General features: G+C 42.1%; 2 long non-coding RNA genes across 2 annotated transcripts; one reads left to right on the top strand and one right to left on the bottom strand.

Moving 5' to 3' along the window:
- Positions 1-15,684: 15,684 nt before the first annotated feature.
- Positions 15,685-18,175, top strand: LOC121398825. The gene is made up of 4 exons (XR_005964530.1): positions 15,685-16,338; positions 17,019-17,194; positions 17,457-17,647; positions 18,093-18,175. It is a non-coding gene; the product is annotated as an uncharacterized LOC121398825 (long non-coding RNA).
- A 999-nt stretch (positions 18,176-19,174) lies between these two features.
- Positions 19,175-23,773, bottom strand: LOC108702688. The gene is made up of 3 exons (XR_001933344.2): positions 23,201-23,773; positions 22,398-22,493; positions 19,175-21,239 (listed from the first exon to the last, which is right to left on the bottom strand). It is a non-coding gene; the product is annotated as an uncharacterized LOC108702688 (long non-coding RNA).
- Positions 23,774-25,671: the final 1,898 nt, after the last annotated feature.

Genomic DNA, 25,671 nt, shown 5'->3' with positions numbered 1-25,671 from the left:
CTCAGCAGTGAAGACAAAGTCTGAAGCCTCCTCATGTTTACGTTTGCCCTTGGACAGGTTGAAGGGTTTTGGGACGGTGTGTCCTCCTTTGGTAACCTGGACTTATGGGTACAGCCCAAGAAAATTACATTTATGCTCTCCCACACCTAGGTCACAATAAATACTATAACCTCCACAGTCCTAAACTCACTGGTGATGTTGGGTGTTTTCTTAGCGCCAAAGCAAAGTCAACCTCCTTGTAGCCATCTCCCTCAGGCTGATTGCCATTACGCTTGAGTCGATCATCCATTTTAAAGTGAAAATCCACTGGTTTTGTGACTGAAATGAAGTTCTTCACTGGCTGACCTGAGACACAGAAGGCAGGGGTGATACCATGCAGTGGATGCAAAGCAAATAAGCTACATCCTCACACTCTACGGGAAACACTTCATCTCTGTTCCATATGCATACCGAGAAGGTGCATTTTGCCAAGAGAAATCTGGCTCTCGCACACCCTTGTGTGCTGTCTGGTGCACAATGGTAGAGGTTCAGCAACCCCAAATCCAATCCAGAAGTCAAGCAATCCAGAGGCACACAGAACTGATGCAAGCAAGGAAAACCTTGCACGTTTATTGCGGTATAGCAGTGCAACGTTTCGGGGTCTGGCCCCTTTATCAAGCAAGGTGTTCCTTGCTTGCATCAGTTCTGTGTGCCTCTGGATTGCTTGACTTCTGCATTTTGCCAAGACCCAGAGAAGCGGTTTTATTATAGACTCAGTTGGGCCTATGGACACTTTGTAGATTGTATCTTGTGTTTAAATCAAGCAAGAGCAGTTGATAGGGTTAATCATGATTACTCGTGGCTTACATTATTGCAATATGGCACAGCAGGATATTTTTTAAGGTGGCTTAAAGTTCTCCATGCAGTGGTTAAACTAATGGCTGACAACTTTTGAGGTGGGAGCTGTTGTAAGGCAAGGGTGCCCTTTAAAAGGAACAGTAACACCAAAAAATAAAAGTCAATATAATGTACTGGTGGCCAGCACTGACAAAACCAGTGTGTTTACTTCAGAAAAACAACTATAATTTATATAAACAAGGTTCTGTGTAGCCATGGGGGTAGTCATTCAAGCATAGGACACATAGCAGATAACAGATAAATTCTGAAAAATCCCATTTTATGTTGGATTACAATACTACGAACGGGCTCCGCAGGACGGTCGCAGGACCGCATCAACTAGCAGTTTGGTCCTTGATCATACGGAAAATCAAACTTGACCGATCGATATTTGGCTGATTTTTGGCCTGATATCGACCGGGAGGACCTGTTGGGAGACCCCACACATGGGCAGATAAGATGCCGAATCTGTCTAAAGGATCTATATCGGCAGCTTTAATCTGCCCGTTTATGGCCACCTTTACTTAGCCTTGCATTCTCCCACAACCCTCTTTTATGTGCCCACAATAAGCAATTCTCATGTTGTATTGGATCAGGGAAATATAATTACTCCCACTAATATGTACACAACTGTTCCAGATATGGCAACTTTCATGGAATGCTCATTTTTCTTGAGATTCTATAGCATTTCCTTCTGAAGCGCATGCATTTTCTCAAGCTCTTGTTCTTCTGAATTTTTAGACTTCGCCAGAATGTTCCTCCTCCTGAAAATAAACCTGTATGTCTTATGGAAATAGGTCACGGACACTTGTCCACTCTAAGGTTGAACAACTCTATGGTAAGTTTACAGTGCAAATCATAAAGGCAGGGCAGTTCAAGAAGAATCAGAAGTCAAACTTGCACTGGCAGAAACACACAACACAGTAGATTCTAAGACAGTGCTGGATGGATGTAAGCAGGGGGACCAGAGACCACGATGAGAGTATAATTTGTCTGCGTATGTTCTATGAGCGAAGTACATTGATGACTATGTGAGGCCTTGTCTGTCTAAAAGGCAATTAATTACAAGTTACCAGCAAAGTACCATGATGGACATGGATTTAATTTAAAACTCCGCTGCACAAGGAATTTCCCAGTTTCCTGCAAGTAAGCAGCCAGGGTTACTGGGCCCCAGCAAAGGATGGCATCAAATTATTCCTAAAGAATTGAAAATGTGGTCACTGGGGCTGATGCAGTTTCATTAGCCTATAGGCATACATACCCTTTTAGTTTTTTGCATGGTGAGTATTCAGTGAGTATTCATGAGCGGTTTCTGTTTCCAGATTTGTCTCCTTCATTTTTAGGAGGATCTTCTGCCGATGTTTCTTACACATCTGCCTGGCTGACCTGTTGTAGGGAGAGGCAGTGATAGAAGAGATAAATGAGAAGAGCCAGATAAGTTATGACATAGCAGAAACATTCCAGTCAGTAGTCACTGTCTTAAAGGGGAACTAGACCCCTAAACATTATAGGTCTTGAAAGATAAACCTTATGTGAAAATGCTTCATCTAAATATACAGTAGCATTCTATCCATTGATTGGACGATGGAGCCCTTTGTACTCCCACATTTTTTCCTGTTAGTCAGAGCCACCTGAAAAGAAATAACGCAGTTCTCGGAAAGGCCACCATAAAATGGGGGCTCAATGCCAAAGGGTAATATTACACACATTACAGAACAATTGAAGCATCACAATTCCATATAAAGTATGGCACTCGGAGAATTGAGCGTGCATGCAAATGTATCAAACTATTTCTCCATAAGGGCAGCACAACTACCTGAATAAATTAGACAAGCTGAAAATAGCTGTGGTATTGCTTCTTTTAGCACAACCAACAGAAATGCATTCAACTCAATCCACTAAAGTCTCAGAATTATCTAAACCTCCCAAATGGTCAAACATGCCAAGATGGGAGAGTAATTCTTATTGGCCATCAATTTGTAATTCTTTGCTTCACTGCATATCTAACAATACTGTCAGCATCACTGGGCTCCTGTACCAATATAGAGCCAGTGGTCCCCTTCCAGCAAACATGGGAATCTTAAATGAGATAAAGCATAACTAAAAATACCCCCTCAAACTTGCTGGCAATGACAGATATGGTTTCACTCTGGGTTAAAAAAAACCATATCCTATAGATGCTACAGTTTCTGCCTGTGTTTCAAATGAGCAGTGAGGTGCCTGCCAGAAGTACAGTTGGAGGAGGAGGATGATAGCCCATTACATCCCTGTTTCACACAAGCAAATACTGGCTTCAGTTCCCTATCAGGTCACACTCATATGTTTTTAATGCATTCAGGGAAATACAACCTGGAATTACAAAGGAGACAAAGGAGACACAAGTAGAGTGTGGTCAAAGTAGGAGAATGAGGGTGAGAACTCGGATGAGGTTCAATGCCTGTTAATATTAGCAATACAGGTTACAAGGACTACACCCACAAACAGCCCTATACTTATTAGTTTGTAATGCATCGCCCAATTAACTTCCAGCCTACGTGAAAAACATAGCAGCTATGTTAGTGCAAAAACATTTCTGAAGGCATGTTAGGTGGCAACTTAAAGGGTATGGCCCTGGCTTAATTCTTTAGAGAGTCAAGATCAGCACACCATCCCATCTCTTTGTACAGTTGACACCCCAAAAGTCTAACCAAAGCAAGTCAAACGCCCCATACTTCTTTAGAACATGCAAATATATTAGCACTGCACTCGGCACGGAGGTCCCTTACACTCCCAGCAGAAAAGCCAGAGTATTTGTCACTTACCAGCATTTACAGAAGTCTCGGAAAGCGGTTTCTGGTCCGGGGGAATATTTTCTGAATTGGTCACTTGGTCTAAAGAACAGGAAATGGAGACAGATGACATGTGGCAGACAACTCAATAATATGTAGCACACCCTTGAGTGTACTTTTGCTATGTATTAAGGCGGTGTGTGTGACCAGGCTAAAACTGCTTGTAGTGTGCCCCGGACCCCCACTGTACCCATGCAACTCCCTGCAACTCCCTGCAACTGGTGTAGATCAATGCAGCAGGATAATCAGCCAGACAAGTTTCTTTGCAGTAACATAAAATTGTTTATTAACAGAGAACCGTTGCAATGGAGTAGTTCACCGGTACTTAGATGTTCACAAGCATAATAGGATAGCTTCAAAGAGCAATATTCCCTCCAGGGGGTACAAGGTACAGCAGATGAGCTTATATTCAATATGTATCAAAGTTACAGCAACAAGAGACTTGGGAGATAGTTACCTCTCTCACTGGGCACTATCCCTCCGGATGAAAACTAAAGCTTGGGTTTCTCAGCCTGGGGTCTTGTATCTTGGCACCCGACTTGGTCCTCACCTCACCCACTGTATTCAGCCTGGGGTCTTGCGTCTTGGTACCCTATCTGGTCCTCAACTCACCCACTGTAGTCCCTGCTCTAGTGGTTCACATACCACGGGGTCCTAACCCCACTATTTCTCCTCATTGGAGACACATCTGCTCACTAGCTACCCTGTGCTGACTCTCACTCCTAGAAGACTATTACTGCATTCACTAACTCACACTTAACTAACATCGCCGGCAGACCTGGACCTGTAGTACCTCCCAGTGAGGCAAAGTCCCAGGACAGACCAAGACCACATGGTGCTTAACCCCTTTATCACATAGTGCCACCTAGTGGACAAACTCCGTGAACTAATGTGAACCCAGCAAAGGACATAGCTGCCTGAGTTAACTAAAGGACCCTTAGGTGTCCAAATACTAAAGGGGAACTGCCTGAGTAATTTAACCCAAATCTCAGGGTCCCTACATATAGAAAACTGTCCCATGACAAAGCCTGCCATTATGTTGAGCTTCCGTTTTTGTCAGTGTGGTTTTATTGAGGTGTGCAAGAGAGCAGGACTGCTTCTCCCAGCCTAACATTGTCCATTAGAATTAATATTCCTTATCAAAGATTCATGAGCTGATCCCCCACATCTCCTTACTGGGGTCCCACTTATCTAAACAGCATGTAAACATGTGCTGAACTTATAGCCAATCACTATCAGGATATAAACATAAAACATGATTAGCTGCAACTCACATTTTTATTTCTGGGATCAGAGGTGAGTGGAGCATTGATACACGGGGGCATTAAGGGAAATAATGGCAGAAATGAAGGAAATCGCTATTTGAGTGTGACACTGGCTAGTGCCTGGGATATTAGCCTTGGTTTTGTGTATATTCTAATAGAAAATATCATTATGGGAGGAATGGGGAAACAGGCAGACTACAGACAACTCAGGATAAATTCACAGAAGTACATCCTGGCATTTGGCCGCACGGACAACTGACAGTTAAATAACGGATTTCTCACTTTCATTTCTGGGATCAGAGGTAAGTGGATGCACAGCACACACTGGGGGACAATTTATGGAAAATAATGATATAAATGAAGAAAATCACTACTAAATTGAGTCACTAGGTGGCACCTGGGATATTAGCCTTGGTTTTGTCATTTTAATAGATTATAGGAGAGTTGGGGTTGGGGGAAGGAACAGGGATGCAGGGAGACTCCACACCTGTCAGGCTAAATACAGAAAGAATAAAATAATATTTGGGATTCCAATTGCTTTATATTTAAAACAAGTATAAAATAACATTTGGGATTCCAATTGCTTTATATTTAAAATAAGTGCAAGAAATAATAAAAGTCTGAAATCTCCTATGTTAACATATTACAGGGGTCACTATAGCAACATTTGCTGTTCAGGTTTCTCCTCTAATGCTATTAATATTTATATTTCTCTCTGTATCTCACTTTGTATATAACATTTACTTCTTAATAAAGCTGTTAAGGGAAAGTTAAGAAATTATTAAGGGGAGAAGTCAGAAATCTCCCATGTTCCCATATAACAGGGGTCACTGATAGTGTTTGGAGTGACAGTTGACAGTTGGCCACTTGCTGTTCAGGTTTCTCCTCTAATGCTATTAATATTTATATTTCTCTCTGTATCTCACTTTGTATATAACATTTACTTATTAAAAAGATTTTCAGTAAAAGTTAAGCAATTATTAAGGGCAAAAGTCTGAAATCCCCCATGTTCCCATATAACAGGGGTCACCCAGTGTTTGGAGCGACAGTTGGTCACTTGGTGTTTCACCCTCCAATACTATTAATATCCATATTTCTCTTTGCATCAAAGGAAAAAGTTTTGGAGCTGCAACTTCCCAGTCACTGTTACTCATGTCCTGAATGGCCCAGCATCCCTTGTCACACCTGCAGCCTGTTGTCTTCTAGCTCCTAATGAAATACAAATCCCAGCATCCCTTGTAAAACCTGTAGCCTATAGTACAAATCCCAGCAACCCTTGTCAGACCTGTAGCCTGTAGTACAAATCCCAGAATCCCTTGTCAGACCTGCAGCCTGTAATTTTTTAGCTGTTACTGAACTAAACATCCCAATATCCCTTGTCAGATCTGCAGCTTGTGGTCTTCTAACTGTTACTCAACTTCAAATCCCAGAATCCCTTGTCAGACCTGTAGCCTATAGTACAAATCCCAGCATCCCTTGTCACACCTGTAGCCTGTAGAACAAATCCCAGCATCCCTTGTCAGACTTGCAGCCTGTGGTACTAATCCCAGCATCCCTTGTCAGACCTGTAGCCTATGGTACATAGGCATCCTATAAGCAGCCTATAGTACATTCCAGCATCCCTTGCTGGACCTGTAGCCTGTAGTACACATCCCAACATCCCTTGTCAGATCTGCAGCTTATAATCTTCTAACTTTTACTGACCTACAAATCCCAGCATCCCTTGTCAGACCTGTAACCTATAGTACAAATCGCAGAATCCCTTGTCAGACCTGTAACCTATAGTACAAATCGCAGAATCCCTTGTCAGACCTGCAGCTTGTGGTCTTCTAACAGTTACTGAACGTCAAATCCCAGCATTACTTGTCAGACCTGCAGCTTATGGTCTTCTAACTGTTACTGACCTACAAATCCCAGCATCCCTTGTCAGACCTGCAGCCTATAGTACAAATCCCAGAATCCCTTGTCAGACCTGTATCCTGTAGTACAAATCCCAGCATCCCTTGACAGACCTGCTGCCTGTAGTACAAATCCCAGCATCCCTTGTCAGACCTGCAGCCTGTACTACAAATCCCAGCATCACTTGTCAGACCTGCAGCTTGTTGTTTTCTGTTACTGAACTACAAATCCCAGCATCCCTTGTCAGACCTGTAGCCTATAGTACAAATCCCAGAATCCCTTGTCAGACCTGTAGCCTATAATACAAATCCCAGCATCCCTTGTCAGACCTGTAACCTATAGTACAAATCCCAGAATCCCTTGTCTGACCTGCAGCTTGTGGTCTTCTAACTGTTACTGAACTTCAAATCCCAGCATTACTTGTCAGACCTGCAGCTTGTGGTCTTCTAACTGTTACTGAACTACAAATCCCAGCATTCCTTGTCAGACCTGCAGCCTGTACTACAAATCCCAACATCCCTTGTCAGACCTGAAGATTGTTGTCTTCTGTTACTGAACTACAAATCCCAGCATCCCTTGTCAGACATGCAGCTTGTTGTCTTCTGTTACTGAACTACAAATCCCAGCATCCCTTGTCAGACCTGCAGCCTGTAGTACAAATCCCAGCATCCCTTGTCAGATCTGCAGCCTATAATCGTCTAACTGTTACTGACCTACAAATCCCAGCATCCTTTGTCAGACCTGCAGCCTGTACTACAAATCCCAGCATCCCTTGTCAGATATGCAGCCTATAATCTTCTAACTGTTACTGACCTACAAATCCCAGCATCCCTTGTCAGACCTGTAGCCTATAGTACAAATCCCAGAATCCCTTGTCAGACCTGTAGCCTATAGTACAAATCCCAGCATCCCTTGTCAGACCTGTAACCTATAGTACAAATCCCAGAATCCCTTGTCAGACCTGCAGCTTGTGGTCTTCTAACTGTTACTGAACTTCAAATCCCAGCATTACTTGTCAGACCTGCAGCTTGTGGTCTTCTAAGGGTTACTGAACTTCAAATCCCAGCATCCCTTGTCAGATATGCAGCCTATAATCTTCTAACTGTTACTGAACTTCAAATCCCAGCATTACTTGTCAGACCTGCAGCTTGTGGTCTTCTAACTGTTACTGAACTACAAATCCCAGCATTCCTTGTCAGACCTGCAGCCTGTACTACAAATCCCAACATCCCTTGTCAGACCTGAAGATTGTTGTCTTCTGTTACTGAACTACAAATCCCAGCATCCCTTGTCAGACATGCAGCTTGTTGTCTTCTGTTACTGAACTACAAATCCCAGCATCCCTTGTCAGACCTGCAGCCTGTAGTACAAATCCCAGCATCCCTTGTCAGATCTGCAGCCTATAATCGTCTAACTGTTACTGACCTACAAATCCCAGCATCCTTTGTCAGACCTGCAGCCTGTACTACAAATCCCAGCATCCCTTGCCAGATATGCAGCCTATAATCTTCTAACTGTTACTGACCTACAAATCCCAGCATCCCTTGTCAGACCTGTAGCCTATAGTACAAATCCCAGAATCGCTTGTCAGACCTGTAGCCTATAGTACAAATCCCAGCATCCCTTGTCAGACCTGTAACCTATAGTACAAATCCCAGAATCCCTTGTCAGACCTGCAGCTTGTGGTCTTCTAACTGTTACTGAACTTCAAATCCCAGCATTACTTGTCAGACCTGCAGCTTGTGGTCTTCTAAGGGTTACTGAACTTCAAATCCCAGCATCCCTTGTCAGACCTGCAGCCTGTACTACAAATCCCAACATCCCTTGTCAGACCTGAAGATTGTTGTCTTCTGTTACTGAACTACAAATCCCAGCATCCCTTGTCAGACATGCAGCTTGTTGTCTTCTGTTACTGAACTACAAATCCCAGCATCCTTTGTCAGACCTGCAGCCTGTACTACAAATCCCAGCATCCCTTGTCAGATCTGCAGCCTACAATCCTCTAACTGTTACTGACCTACAAATCCCAGCATCCCTTGTTAGACCTGTAGCCTATAGTACAAATCCCAGAATCCCTTGTCAGACCTGTAGCCTATAATACAAAATCCTGCATCCCTTGTCAGACCTATAGCCTATAAAACAAATCCCAGGATCCCTTGTCAGACCTGTAGCCTATAGTACAAATCCCAGAATCCCTTGTCAGACCTGTAGCCTATAGTACAAATCCCTGCATCCCTTGTCAGACCTATAGCCTATAAAACAAATCCCAGGATCCCTTGTCAGACCTGTAGCCTATAGTACAAATCCCAGAATCCCTTGTCAGACCTGTAGCCTATAGTATAAATCCCAGAATCCCTTGTCAGATCTGTAGCTTATAGTATAAATCCCAGCATCCCTTGTCAGATCTGTAGCCTATAGTACAAATCCCAGCATCCCTTGTCAGACCTGTAGCCTATGGTACAAATCCCAGAATCCCTTGTCAGATCTATAGCCTATAGAACAAATCCCAGAATCCCTTGTCAGACCTGTAGCCTGTAGTACAAATCCCAGCATCCCTTGTCAGACCTGCAGCATGTGGTCTTCTAATTGTTACTGAACTTCAAATCCCAGCATTCCTTGTCAGACCTGCAGCTTGTGGTCTTCTAACTGTTACTGGACTACAAATCCCAGCATCCTTTGTCAGACCTGCAGCCTGTAGTACAAATCCCAGCATCCCTTGTCTTACCTGCAGCCTGTAGTTTTCTAGCTGTTACAGATCTACAAATCCCAAAATCCCTTTTCAGACCTGCAGCCTATATTACAAATCCCAGCATCCCTTGTTAGACCTGTAGCCTGTAGTACAAATCCCAGCATCCCTTGTCAGATCTGCAGCCTATAATCGTCTAACTGTTACTGACCTACAAATCCCAGCATCCTTTGTCAGACCTGCAGCCTGTACTACAAATCCCAGCATCCCTTGTCAGATATGCAGCCTATAATCTTCTAACTGTTACTGACCTACAAATCCCAGCATCCCTTGTCAGACCTGTAGCCTATAGTACAAATCCCAGAATCCCTTGTCAGACCTGTAACCTATAGTACAAATCCCAGAATCCCTTGTCAGACCTGCAGCTTGTGGTCTTCTAACTGTTACTGAACTTCAAATCCCAGCATTACTTGTCAGACCTGCAGCTTGTGGTCTTCTAAGGGTTACTGAACTTCAAATCCCAGCATCCCTTGTCAGACCTGCAGCTTGTGGTCTTCTAAGGGTTACTGAACTTCAAATCCCAGCATCCCTTGTCAGACCTGCAGCCTGTACTACAAATCCCAACATCCCTTGTCAGACCTGAAGATTGTTGTCTTCTGTTACTGAACTACAAATCCCAGCATCCCTTGTCAGACATGCAGCTTGTTGTCTTCTGTTACTGAACTACAAATCCCAGCATCCTTTGTAAGACCTGCAGCCTGTAGTACAAATCCCAGCATCCCTTGTCAGATCTGTAGCCTATATTACAAATCCCAGCATCCCTTGTTAGACCTGTAGCCTGTAGTAAGAATCCCAGCATCCCTTGTCAGATCTGCAGCCTATAATCGTCTAACTGTTACTGACCTACAAATCCCAGCATCCTTTGTCAGACCTGCAGCCTGTACTACAAATCCCAGCATCCCTTGTCAGATCTGCAGCCTACAATCCTCTAACTGTTACTGACCTACAAATCCCAGCATCCCTTGTCAGACCTGTAGCCTATAGTACAAATCCCAGAATCCCTTGTCAGACCTGTAGCCTATAATACAAAATCCTGCATCCCTTGTCAGACCTGTAGCCTATAGTACAAATCCCAGAATCCCTTGTTAGACCTGTAGCCTATTGTACAAATCCCAGCATCCCTTGTCAGACCTATAGCCTATAAAACAAATCCCAGAATCCCTTGTCAGACCTGTAGCCTATAGTACAAATCCCAGAATCCCTTGTCAGACCTGTAGCCTATAGTACAAATCCCAGAATCCCTTGTCAGACCTGTAGCCTATTGTACAAATCCCAGCATCCCTTGTCAGACCTATAGCCTATAAAACAAATCCCAGAATCCCTGGTCAGACCTGTAGCCTATAGTATAAATCCCAGAATCCCTTGTCAGATCTGTAGCTTATAGTATAAATCCCAGCATCCCTTGTCAGATCTGTAGCCTATAGTACAAATCCCAGCATCCCTTGTCAGACCTGTAGCCTATGGTCAAATCCCAGAATCCCTTGTCAGATCTATAGCCTATAGAACAAATACCAGAATCCCTTGTCAGACCTGTAGCCTGTAGTACAAATCCCAGCATCCCTTGTCAGACCTGCAGCTTGTGGTCTTCTAATTGTTACTGAACTTCAAATCCCAGCATTCCTTGTCAGACCTGCAGCTTGTGGTCTTCTAACTGTTACTGGACTACAAATCCCAGCATCCCTTGTCAGACCTGCAGCCTGTAGTACAAATCCCAGCATCCCTTGTCAGACCTGTAGCCTATAGTACAAAGCCCAGCATCCCTTGTCAGACCTGCAGCTTGTGGTCTTCTAACTGTTACTGAACTTCAAATCCCAGCATCCCTTGTCAGACCTGCAGCCTGTAGTACAAATCCCAGCATCCCTTGTCTTACCTGCAGCCTGTAGTTTTCTAGCTGTTACAGATCTACAAATCCCAAAATCCCTTTTCAGACCTGCAGCTTGTGGTCTTCTAACTGTTACTGAACTACAAATCCCAGCATCCCTTGTCACACCTGCAACCTATAATCGTTTAATTGTTACTGACCTACAAATCCCAGCATCCCTTGTCAGACCTGTAGCCTGTAGTACAAATCCCAACATCCCTTCTCAGACCTGCAGCCTATAATCTTCTAACTGTTACTGACCTACAAATCCCAGCATCCCTTGTCAGACCTGCAGCCTGTAGTACAAATCCCAGCATCCCTTGTCAGACATGCAGCTTGTAGTTTTATAGCTGTTACTGAACTACAAATCCCAGCATCCCTTGTCAGACCTGTAGCCTGTAGTACAAATCCCAGAATCCATTGTCTGACCTGCAGCCTATACCCTTCTAACTGTTACGGACCTACAAATCCCAGCATCCCTTGTCAGACCTGCAGTCTGTAGTACAAATCCCAGCATCTCTTGTCAGACCTGTAGTCTATAGTACAAATCCCAGCATCCCTTGTCAGACCTGCAGCCTATAATCTTCTAACTGATACTGACCGACAAATCCCAGCATCTCTTGTCAGACCTGCAGCCTATAATACAAATCCCATAATCCCTTGTCAGATCTGCAGCCTGTAGTACAAATCCCAGCATCCCTTGTCAGACCTGTAGCCTATAGTACAAATCCCAGAATCCCTTGTCAGACCTGTAGCCTATACTACAAATCCCAGAATCCCTTGTCTGATCTGTAGCCTTTAGTACAAATCCCAGCATCCCTTGTCAGACCTGTAGCCTATAGTACAAATCCCAGCATCCCTTGTCAGACCTGTAGCCTATAGTACAAATCCCAGCATCCCTTGTCTGACCTTGAGCCTATAGTACAAATCTCAGAATCCCTTGTCAGACCTGTAGCCTATAGTACAAATCTCAGAATCCCTTGTCAGACCTGTAGCCTGTAGTACAAATCCCAGAATCCCTTGTCAGATCTGTAGCCTATAGTACAAATCCCAGCATCCCTTGTCAGATCTGTAGCCTATAGTACAAATCCCAGCATCCCTTCTTAGACCTGTAGCCTGTAGTACAAATCCCAGAATCCCTTGTCTGACCTGTAGCCTATAATACAAATCCAAGCATCCCTTGTCAGACCTACAGCCTGTAATTTTTTTGCTGTTACCGAACTAAACATCCCAACATCCCTTGTCAGACATGCAGCTTGTGGTATTCTAACGGTTCCTTAACTACAAAACCCAGCATCGCTTAACAGACCTGCAGCTTGTGGTCTTCTAACTGTTACTGAACTACAAATCCCAGAATTCCTTAGCAGACCTGAAGCCTATAGTACAAATCCCAGCATCTTTTGTCAGACCTGTAGCCTATAATACAAATCCCAGAATCCCTTGTGAGACCTACAGCCTGTAGTACAAATTCCAGCATTCCTTGCAAGACCTGCAGCCTATAGTACAAATCCCAGCATCCCTTGTCAGACCTGTAGCCTTTAGTACAAATCATCCCTTGCAAGACCTACAGCCTATAGTACAAATCCCAGCATCCCTTGTCAGACCTGTAGCCTATAGTACAAATCCCAGCATCCCTTGTAAGACCTAAAGCCTGTAGTACAAATCTTCAACATCCCTTGTCAGACATGCAAACTGTAATTTTTCAGCTGTTTCTGAACTATACATACCAACATCCCTTGTCAGACCTGCAGCTTGTGGTCTTTTAACTGTTACTGAACTACAAATCCCAGCCTCCCTTGTCAGATCTGTAGCCTATAGTACAAATCTCAGAATCCCTTGTCAGTCCTGTAGCCTATAGTACAAATCCCAGAATCCCTTGTCTGACCTGTAGCCTGTGGTACAAATCCCAGAATCCCTTGTCAGACCTGTAGCCTGTACTAGTCCTATTACCGTGATATCATGAAGTTGAGAGGCTGCATGTCAGCAGGGACTGGGTCTCATATTATAATAGAGGGAAGAATGGATGGTGCCAATACAGGGAAATGCTGCAACCTGTTTAATTTCAATTCATTTAAAGGGGAACTTTGCTTTAATGCTGTTGATGCCAAAGGAAAAACTGATGCTAAATTTTGTTTTTTGCCAGTGGAAATCAGATTTTAGAATTGAAGGTCAGAATAAAATTAACAGATAAACAATATATATATAAGTTTAGGGTTTGTTTTTGGTACAATGGGAGAATTGGTTGAGGGTGTGAATACTTATATAAGGCAGTGAATCCTGATATGTATAGCAGAGAGGACTGGTGCATGTGAGCTTACAATCTCTTCTTTCTTTCTGTGTCCCCATACAGTGATATTTCCGAGCGACGAGGCGTTTTCATAGCGTTTTCGAAGCAATTTTCAGAGTGATTTTCCAAGAGATTTCACAGCGATTGTTTTATAGAGATATTCAGTGATATTCCATCTGATTTTTGGCGTTTGAAAAAAACACCTTTGACGTCAGCTGATATCTCTTTATAACTCAACAGCTCTTTTAAGAGCTAAAAAACGTAGGCGCAATGCTATTCTGCGCCCCATGGAGGAAGGTAAGTCAACTGCTACTGTTTTATCTGAATTTAGGGTTTTGCTGAATAGAGAACAGGTACAGATAAAGTATAGAATGTAATAGACTCTTTCTCTTCTCCTTTGCCACAGGCGGAATCCAGACCCCTCTCCGAGACTTATGAGGTGAGTAGAAAGGAGGGTAAAACACTCGCCGCTACTGCCGGAAGTGAGACATGTTTTGTACCCTGGGGAATATTATGTTATCAATAAAATCCTTCTTTTTTCTATTTTATTTTCCAGCCTCCTGATGGTCGGCTGACCAAGGATGTGCTTGTTGGAGAGGGCGGCACTGGAGACGTCTACAAGGTAAGTTACCAACCAATTCCTAGAGAGTAGGGGGACTGAACAAGATTGTGATCACTAGACACAATCACACAATGATTTAGGCAGACATATCAAGCTTCTGGTTTGGGGGCTGCATTAGACCCTCTCTTTCCTACTTGTATATAAGTCAACCTTTCTGTCTGTATTACAGGGACGACACCATCGTAGAGGAGTGGTAGCGGTGAAGATCGCCAACATCAGCCGAGTACTGTATCTTTATAATTCCAATCACTATATATCAATACTATTTGTGTAGATGTCTATGTGAGCTAAAGGGATTTCTATTATTCCACTCCAGGATGAAGAGTCAGTCTGCAGGGAGCTGAAGTTTCTCCAGCAGTTCGGCGGCCACAAGAACATTGCCTCTTACTATGGAGCCTACTACAGGGCTCCACTCACGGAGTGCTCATCAGAGCTCTTGGAAGTAAGAAATGATTTACTGTATCGTGTTCATTCCTCTTGTACCAAAGCAATCTCCACTGGAAGTGATAGAATACATGAACTTAAATAATTTCTGTATATTGCAGATTGTTCTTGAATACTGTGGTGGAGGCTCTGTCTACAACCTCATCTGCAAGACCAATGGCCAATCCCTGAAGGAGACCTGGATTGGCTATGTCTGCAAGGAGGTTTTAAAGGTAAGGCCAGATTTACCCCTTAAGGACTCTTTTTTAATTGCATAAATTACATATACAATCTCTTTGTTGGGGATGTTTAGTCTTATGTCTGTTATAGTCTTATAACCTACATCTCAATCTCCCCAGGGGCTGCACCACATCCACAAGAACGGGGCCGTTCATAAAGACATCAAGAGCCCGAACATCATGCTCACAGAGACGGCCAAAGTGAAGATCAGTGAGTAAAACTTACAGTTATAAGAGTAATGGATGGTGGGGAGCTTCTGCGAATATGGAGTCAGGGGGTTTCATAATTCAGGTTTCTATCTTGTGGTTATTTTCCATGAATGGATTCTATCTGTCATTTCAGTCGACTTCGGACACAGCTGGGACCTGGACCCGCAAACTGGATTGTGCCACGAAGCGGAAGGGACTCCACACTGGATGGCACCCGAGGCCATAAGGCAGAAGGGCCAGCGCCTGGCGTACGACACCAAAGTATGTTGTACTTATAATACTTGTAACAACACGGAGCATTTACTTATCAGTGTTAATGGGACATAGAAGCAGTCATTTTCTCATTGACAGAAAGGAGTTTTCCCGAAACATTGGGTTTCTTAACTTTTTGCACAATGTGTTTGTTTTAATATATTTGCTCATTTGCATTGTGACGCTGGTGTTATGTACAGTAACTGCTATTGTTTGTAATGGAGATGTATTGCTGTATACACTTTTATATATAATAAAGCATTTATTTACTTTTACATATACCATGGTGTGTTCATTTACTAGGGGGTGCATTGGGCTATTTTAGAAGTTGTATTCTGTTCTGTTTTGGCCATAATTGAGCTAAGGAGAATGCCGTGTACTTTTGCACAGATGATAATATATGTATAAGTTTCTAAAAGAGAATTGTATAAGCACAGCCTTTTTACTTAGATTTTATTAAACACCTACTGTATAACCCAATTCTCTCCTTCTAATGCTCTTTGGTGTGTCTTTTGCAGTGTGACATCTGGTCGCTGGGGATAACCGCCATCGAAATGGCTGAGGGAGAACCACGTAAGTGAATCATAACAATTGTGGCTACTTTATTTTATACATTGAGCAGCAGAGGTTCTATATCAGAATGGGAGGAATTTGGGATGATTTGCCATTTCCAGCAAAAAATAACTTTTTCTATAGATTAAATAAATAACTTCTAGACATGTTTGATGGACCTGATATATATGTTTTTCACTTTCAGCATACACAGGGCAATACGCAGTGGAGGACCTGATAATTGAAGCCCAACCACCAAAGCTTCAATCAAACACCTGGTGAGTCTGTCCCAGCTCGTGTCACTGTACATTGTACCTGTGCTTGCAGACATGGAACTCCCCACATTTTCTTATTAACACTTGGGACATTTGGCAACTCCTATAACCACTCAGCCGCTTCCACAGTCTGCCCTCACCATGCCTCTTGTATGTACAAATTTGGGATAATGGGGAGATTTCACTCCTAGTTCAGGGGGTGTGTATTTTGTTTAAATACCTCCTAAATATAAATAGAGGTTTTGAAAGCTATAGGAGATAGACAATAGATAGATAGAGGGACAGATAGAAAGATAGATAGAGGGATAGAGAGAGAGGGAGGATAGATAGATAGATAGATAGATAGATAGATAGATAGATAGATAGATAGATAGATAGATAGATAGATAGATAGAGGGATAGATAGATAAATAGATAGAGGGATAGATATACTGTAGATAGATAGATAGAAAGATCATAGTTAGATGATAAAGAGATAGATAGAGGAATAGATAGATAGATAGATAGATAGATAGATAGATAGATAGATAGATAGATAGATAGATAGATAGATAGATAGATGGTAAATATATGTATATTCTGGGGTATAGCTAATGGTTACTGGGTAAAAGCTTCTGGAATCTGGAAATAATGATGTGGGGATTTTTTTTGCTAGCTAAAGCTAAAATCTCAGTTTTTTCCAGGTCACAGCATTTTGTGTCCTTCTTGGAGTCCTGTCTGAAAAAGGACCCTTTGGAGAGAGCGAGTGCTGAAGAACTCCTGCAGCACCCATTCGTCACCCAACTACCACCTAAGAAGATCGTCAGGGCTGAGATTGAAGAACATCTCCGGACTCTGCAGAACCTGCCGGCCAAGAAAGGTGAGGGAATCCATTATATTTGATACGACTGCACCATCACACAGTGTAACTCAACAGCTGCAAGAGTTGGTTTCATTATAATGGCATTGGGAATAATAAACATGTTTTAAGGGGTACTTAATAATATATTTTAGTATAATGGTGACATTGGCGTTGTAAGACAATTTGCATTTGGTCTTCAGTCTTTATTTTTTTGTTTATGAATCATATACAAGCTCTAATTAGTATTCATGAATCACAAATATGATTTTTCCCTATACAGGACTGAAGGGAGTTGCTCTCTCAAAGCTGCGGCGTGCTTGTGACTTCTGCACACAGACATCGGCAGAACAAGAAGCAGCTCTGCAAATGGCCCTGGAGGGCTTCTCCTGTTATTGATATTGTGGCCAATAACATCAACAGCCCAGAATGAGTTTCCTGAATCACAGCCGAGGAAAAAGAAACATCCACAGGGTAAGGTCCCATCTCCATTCAGTACAATGGTTCTCAGCTGGTAGACAAATAACAACTTGATCCCCTGCTGCCTGGTGGGTGTCTACATTGGTAAGACCCGAATCCTCACTGTGCACAAGAGGTGGGTTTCGGCTAGAAGATGCTCAAGTTTACATTTCTTGGTCACAATCCTCCCCAAAATCAAGGTTTTCTGTGCTGATGGACATTAGCCTCACTGCAGCAGCCACACAATAACACAACAGGGTAGAATGCGATTGAGAAGGCTCAGGCATTATTTTATTATTCCCATAGCCAGTGCATTTATTTCTAAAAGGAGCATCAGCCTGGGAGAAAAACTACCTAACATGTTGGAACCCCTAATGAATAAGACTTGTGCATAAATGCCATGCCTCTGAATGAGAATTAATGATGATCTATTACTGACTGATATTTTTTTCTCATACAGATCCAGTGGCGTCTGCAGCTCCATCAGCGACATCTCCTTTCAAGTTGATGCAGTTCAGCAAATGGTAACTTCAAGATTCCTGCAACTACACCAGCAGGGACTTTATCTCCTTCTGTAGCTCCATGATCATATTCTTTTCAGACTACAACATCTCCACCAGTGGTGTCTTTGCTTCATTTTACCTTACTCCACCCACACACACCTCCACCTCACTTTGAGGTACCATAGTTCCATCCATCTCCTTTTTTTTGCAGACTACTAGAACTCCAACATCTTGCCTTAAGCATCTACATTTCTCAGAACTATAGCTCCAACATTCATATCCACCTCTACAGCTCCACTAGCAGCATTCACATTTTCAAAAACCATAGCTCCACTATTAGGACCTTAGTTTTCATTAGTATCCAATTACCAATCTACCCAAGGACTTTTCATTTAACTTTAGCTCCACCACCAGCCCTTATCCCATATTTTACCTTTAACCGCAAGCTCTGTCCTTGTGCTAACACACCTCCACCAATATCTTCTTTTATTTACATATCATCAAGAGTTTCTCCTCTTTAAAATATCTTTTAATCCTTGCCCTTCTTCCTGCACCTCCATTGGTTCTTCCATTCCACCAATACCAAGACATTTAGTGACCACCACACAGCACACACTAAAATGATGCCCCCTACACAAAGGCTTCTCTTCTCCACTTTTTTCTTTTGCCCCCCCCCCCTTACACCAATTCCTCAGTGGTTTCTCCTGTTCAAATTCTTTCCTTACTAAATTCTATCCTTTCAAGCCTTCCACTCAACAACCAGTCACATCTCCTACTCTAAACCCTGACATAAACTCTTAGTACTGATACTCACATAAACTCATAGTACAAGTTGATCCAGGGACTTGTCCGATTGCCCATTGGGAGTCAGGAAGGAATTTTTCCCCCTCTGAGGCAAATTGGCTCTGGCTTCAGATGGGGTTTTTGCCTTCCTCTGGATCAACTACTAAATAGGAAGATCCCTTTTACACTAAAACTTGAACCTAATGGATGTTAAATTAACATGAACTTAAATTAGTATGAATTAATCTAAAATGCATGAATATAACATCAATTTATTAACCAATTTATAAATAAATGTTAATACACATTTCATTGGTGTTCTTGCATTTTTTATAGTTCTAAAGTATTGCCAGGAAACATTACAGAGGAGGGAGACCTTTAGTGCAAGGGAAAAGGGTTACTGAAAAGTGAAGGTGTGGAGGCTAGGGTGGGAGAAATTGGTGAAATGAGATGCTAAGGATGAATAAATATTAGAAGGGGATAAGCCATGTCTGGACCCAGTCCTACTGATCTGCACTGATGTCAGAGGTTTGGTATATAAACATATCACTTGGATTAGTACATTATGAGACTGGGTTCAGAAGGTGCAGACTTATTAATATGTTATTTTGAGCCTAGCAGGGACTTGGATATACATGTCACTGCCATTAGTATCCTTTGGGCCAAGGAAAACTGAATCATTGGGTCTAGAAAAGAGCTGACCCATAAATATGCCACTGTCATTAGAAGATATTTGTCCCATGATAAAGTTGCCTTTGCTATTATTTGGGCATAGGAAGGGCAGGTCTGTGTATCATTGGGCATCAGTCCATCCTCTGATTGGTCTACTGATAACAGGTGGGATATTAATGGCCAATTGAAATTCAAGGAGCCCTGGGCCAAAGTAAGATGTACATAATTTACTCTACATTTTGATTTGCAGTGATTGTTTTACCATAGTACCCTGCTCCCCAGAGGTTCACTGCACATTCCCTTTGGAAAATGGGAAGAGGAGGGTCCGTCCAGACTCACCAGGAATGTTTGTTCTGCTGAAGTGGGGGGATGTAATTTACCAATGACACGGCTGAGAGGCAGTACAGCAGCCCCCTGCCCTGTTATTAATCCATGCAGTTTATGTTTAGTCCTGGATTTACTTGCCCTTTAAGAGACAGGGTGGGGGGTAGACAGAGCAATTACATAACTTTATGTAATTGCAGGGTACAGCTGTATCAAGCTTCTCAGTTATGTTGGGCCCAGGCCTTTAAGGAATCACATGTTGATCTTGTTGCCCCCCTGCTGGATGGTGTTGCCCCACCATGCTTTAGAATAAAGTAGTAGAATAGCCATGCCCACTGACATACATGAGTAGGGGAAATAGGAGACGCTGTTCGTGGGAATAAGCACCACCAACAGGTTTTCACAGTCCATTGCACTGATTTAGGCTGGGTGCCAGCACAGTCCAGTCAGCTGGAGGTATTATACTGGGCTTGTGCTGTGCCAGGTACATTATCAAACATGGGCCCTCAGAAGGTCCTGCCTGACCAATATCTAGGGTTGTCGCCATTTTGGAAAAAGAAATCTGGCTGTACAGAAAGGGGAGGGACAATGAGGGGGTGGTTCGGGAGAAATATGGTCGATATGGGAGCGGGGGATTATAGGAAGAAGGGAAAGAAGTGGAGCTGGAGGCAGTGATTGGGGAGGGGCAGGACAGGGGTGGTAAATCAGGGAATTATAAATTTATGAGAAAAGACATAGCTGGTTAAATGTGTAACACTGGTCCCAGTCTCGGCTACTATATTACTGGTTAGGCTGGTGATATACCAACCAGGTGCCAACCCCATTCATATCTGATTGAAACTCATGCCATATGAATCTGGGCACGTTTTAAATGGACCCTTGACTGAAGTAGCCACTGATCAGCTCCCAGCTCTTGTACAGTCCATTGGCCAGACTAGTCCATTTCTCAAAGAATGAGCCAGGGAGCATATTTCTGGTATCAGATCTAAGCAGGAAAAAGAATCAAACAGCAAATCCAAACACAGTTTATAGATGTATATATTCAGTAGGACATGTGGCAGGGAGTTGGGATCTGATAATGAAACATCCCACAAATGGACACACATAGAATCATCATACAAAATGTTTGTTTTTTTTGTAGAAAACGAATGACATTATTATGAATTCTACACTGAATTATGAACACGGGGGCCTGGTTTCCATCTATATATAACTGAGCAGATTTACGCCCGTAGCGGCTTCTGCACTAACCTTTTGTAGTCGTTGGTGGCTTTCTTCAGCTTCTCAAAATATTCATCCAACTTCCTTAGGAGTTTGCCCAGAATCTGCCGAAATGAACGAGAGAGAGAGAACTGTTTAGGATCAGTCAACAAACCCCTTTTACTTACATCCGTGTGCAGAATAAATACCTAGAAAATGTCCTATCAGAGGCAGTTCATTGTGTCTGGTGCAAATGGATATAAGAGGGATGACTCTACTGGGGATCAGTGATTGGAACAACTGGGGGCCCCCGACAACTCGGCACTACCCAGTGAATATAAAAATGAATTAGAACAGTTTGAAGCCTGAACAGAAGTGATTAAATGAGTGGTTCACCTTTAAGATTACTTTTAGCATGTTATAGAATGGCCTATTATAAACAACTTTTCAATTGGTCATCTACATTTATTTCTCATAGTTTTTAAGTTATTTGCCTTCTACTTCTGACTAGTTTTCAAACAGGGGTCACTGACAGCATCCAAAAACAAATGCTCTGTAAGGCTACAAATGTATTGTTATTGCTACTTTTTATTATTAAGGTCCTCTCCTATTCATATTCCAGTCTCTTATTCAATTCAATGCATGATTGCTACGGTAATTTGGACCAGATGGCTGAAACTGCAAACTGGAGCTGCTGAATAAAAAGCTACTGTAAATAACTCAAAAACCACAAATAATAAAAAATGAAAATCAATTGCAAATTGTCTCAGAATACTACTCTCTACATCAAACTAAAAATTAATTTAAAGGTGAACAACCCCTTTAACATGAGACAGGGAGGAAAACAGAGAACTCCCAGCCTGATTTTGTCGGTTACTTTAATTGATTGTATTTAGAAAGTTTCTTATTTCAGTATGATGAAGCGTATATTAATTTTTTATGTTTTTGATAGTTCCCCTTTAAATATGCTCTGCAATAAAGCATCAACACCAGCCAGTGGGAATTCTATCTGTCATGTGTATAAACCAAAGAGCTACAGGATCATGCCTATAGTTCCTTACCTTACATGGCCGGTTATATTAAATAAATGGAAAGCAGGAGGTATATATACACAAGTCTCCAATACAATGGGTGTCCAATAGGGAGGAAAGTCTTGGGCATTACTACTTGCTCACTGATGTAGGTGCCTTCAGACTCATGACAAGTCCTTAGGCAGCCGCGCAGAAGGTGTCTGATGACTTGGGTAGAATCGTTTACCCGATTTGAGTAGAAAACTGAAATACCTGGACTTATTTGCAATTAACAATTGCCAGTTGATTGGCCGCCAGCCATTCCCAATCTTCTGCGCTGTCTCCCAGCCCTGCTGCAATCGGATGCATCTGTGGGACAAGATGAAACGTTCATGTCCAGGCAAAATAAGGAAAACACAACCAAAAGCATGTCACAAACAGAATGGTTTATGGGGAGTCTGATCAGCTCGTGGCCCTCCAGCTGTACAAGGCTCAGCATCTCCTGATAGCGTTTGGGAGCTGCCGGGTGCTGAGACTTTCAACAACAGTTGATGGAAGGGATACACCTAATCCACCATTTTGGATTCGGCTGAATCCCCGAATCCTTTGTGAAAGATTCCAACGAATACTGATACCTAATTTGCATATGCAAATTCATAGGGTCTAGAAAAGGAAAAAATGTTTTTACCTTGTTTAGTGACGAAAAGTCATGTGATTTCCAGCCATGACCTTTTTTGCATATGCAAATAATAAACATTTGTTTATTATTTGGAAAGAACTATTATTATTTGGAACACTGCTATTATTTAGAATAAACTATTATTTAGAACACTGCTATTATTTGGAATAAACTATTATTATTTGGAACACTTATTATTTGGCATAAACTATTATTATTTGGAACACTGCTATTATTTGAAATAAACTTATTATTTGGAACACTGCTATTATTTGCAATAAACTATTATTTGGAACACTGCTATTATTTGGAATTAACTATTATTATTTAAACACTGCTATTATTTGGAATAAACTATTATTATTCGATTATTAATTTAATGAAAGAGTTCTGTTACCTGCAATAACTGCCGTACTGGGATTATGCTTTGCAAGAGTCAGTCGCCTCTGTGGAAGAACGTATTCATTTTCTAAATCCCGCAGCTCCAAAATTTCAATTTGACTACTGCCTGGTATAAAGAGAGAACACAAGAATAAGAGTAACTATACTGTAAATAAACAAAGTGCATTACATGAAGAACTTTTTGAGGAAAAAACCTCTTCACATTAATACTTTTTTCAATAACAAAATGTTCTATAAAGTTCTCTACTACAACTTTCAGCATCCACTGGCTCTATCAGGGATGGGGGAGGGAGTTAGTGGCTCAGCTAGAGATTATGGAGTAGATTTATCAAGGGTCGAATTTCGAAATGGAAAATACTTCGAAATTCGACCATCGAATTGAATACTACGAAATTCGAAGTCGAATTCGTAGGATTTTTTGCATCGTACGATCGTATTCCAACTGTACAATTGTACTTCGATCGCACTTCAAATCATATGATTCGAACGATTTTATCGTACGATCGTACGATTTTCCTTCGAATACAAAAAACTTAGAAATATGCTCTGGAAGGTCCCCATAGGCTAACATAGCACTTCGGCAGGTTTAAGTTGGCGAAGTATTGAAGTCAAATTTTTTTTTAAAGAGACAGTACTTCGATTATCGAATGGTCGAACGATTTTACTTCGAATCGAAGGTCGAAGTTGTAGTAGCCTATTCGATGGTCGAAGTGTCCAAAAATTACTTCGAATTTTATAACTTCGAAAATTTCACTTCGACCCTTGATAAATCTGCCCCTATATGTTGCTTGTGTTATGCAATCGAGAAGCAGAAGGACTCTGTCTATATCCTTCAAGCTCAGCCTAAAGGTGGCCATACACGGGCAGATTTTTTACTTCCAAATGACCGATTCCAAAACGTTCCGATAATATCGATAACCTATCGCATGTTTGATGGTGTACGAACGATCGTCTCGGCTGTATTGTTCGCAAAATTGATCAGATGAGTTTAAAAATTCTAGTCGTTCAGGGATAAAATCCCTCTTTGCTTATGCCAGGATTGTAGCACAAGCCAACCAACATATACGGAAGGACCCGAACGTTCTTTGCTGAAAGCTTCATTTGTAACCATATGAAATAAATTGGTGCCGACTGCAGGAATATCACCCTATAACCTCATATGTAAAAGAAGTTTATTATGCCATAGCAAGACATAAATCCATATGTCTGCATGGAGCAAGAAAGGAGAAACTGACTATATACTACAGACAGTGACACAATGCTAGCACCACTACTCGTTTGTTGAACAACGTTCATCCGTACACAAAGCAAACGATAGTTATATCTGTTCATATAATCGTTCTCCGTGGATGGCATATCGTATGGTAAAATAATCGTCAGACTATCGTTTATCGATACGATCGTTCCTCGCAGAACGATAAAAGTATGCCCGTGTATGGCCACCTTAAGTTATTAAACAACTACTCACTGGTTATTCAGAGCTCCTATTCAGAGGGGCTTCTCAAAGCAGATGTGTGCAAGTGCCTTTTCCTATTTAAAACAGTCACCTGGTGGCAAATATAGGGTCGGGTATCAGAATATTCCCCAAGATGGTGCCAGGGAATTCATTCAGTAGATTTTTTGAGAAATAGGCATGTGGCTGAGCTATTGAGGGGCAACCTAGTAAGGCCTGTAACCAGGCTGCTTAGAGTATCATGTGGGTAGGCCACTTCTGATAGAAAAGAGGCCGCTCAGAGTTCCTCCTCAGGAATAGAATGTCATGGTATCAACAGGAGCAAATACACTGGGATTCATCCTGCTCACTATATTGATGCTGCTACAGTCCACTGTACAATGTTAGACTCTAGCTTGTATTAAAGCCCCAGTAAATATAGGAGGAATGCATGTCCAGCGCAGTAAGGGTAATTCCAGTGGGTAGGCAAGGAGCTTGCTCGGTGTAGTGATGGGTGGGCTCTGTATCCCTTACACAGGAAACAACCGAGCCGCACCTGTTACAATGAGATCCTGGGTGTTAGAACTTGCCATTCTTCCTGCTGAATTCACTGCCCATGTGACCAATCCATCTTCCTTGAAGCACTAGTCTCCCACCCAGATTGCTGCCCATGCAGATCCATTTCACCGTTGCTCTGCCCTACAGTCTCCACGAGAATATGTATCTCAATAATCACCCTGATCAGTGTGCACAGTGTGACTGACAGTTTTGTTTACAGGTAGTGATTTTTCCAAGCAGAAAGTGGGCACCAAACCATCAAGTTCCCATGGCTGACACCTCCTCTGCTTTAGATGCGCCAGATGAATTGTGTGGGGGGAACCCCCAATAACCCTACAGTGCACTGCTTAAAGGAAAACTACACCCCCAAAATTAAATTAGCAACAGATATAAATTAATAAAATGAATAATTTGATATCAAATTAAGTGGCATATTAAAGAATCTTACCAAACTGGAATATATATTTAAGTAAATA

This window comes from Xenopus laevis, chromosome 9_10S (assembly GCF_017654675.1).
Source record: "Xenopus laevis strain J_2021 chromosome 9_10S, Xenopus_laevis_v10.1, whole genome shotgun sequence".
NCBI lineage: Eukaryota > Metazoa > Chordata > Amphibia > Anura > Pipidae > Xenopus > Xenopus laevis.
This window is presented reverse-complemented; position numbering and strand designations above follow the sequence as displayed.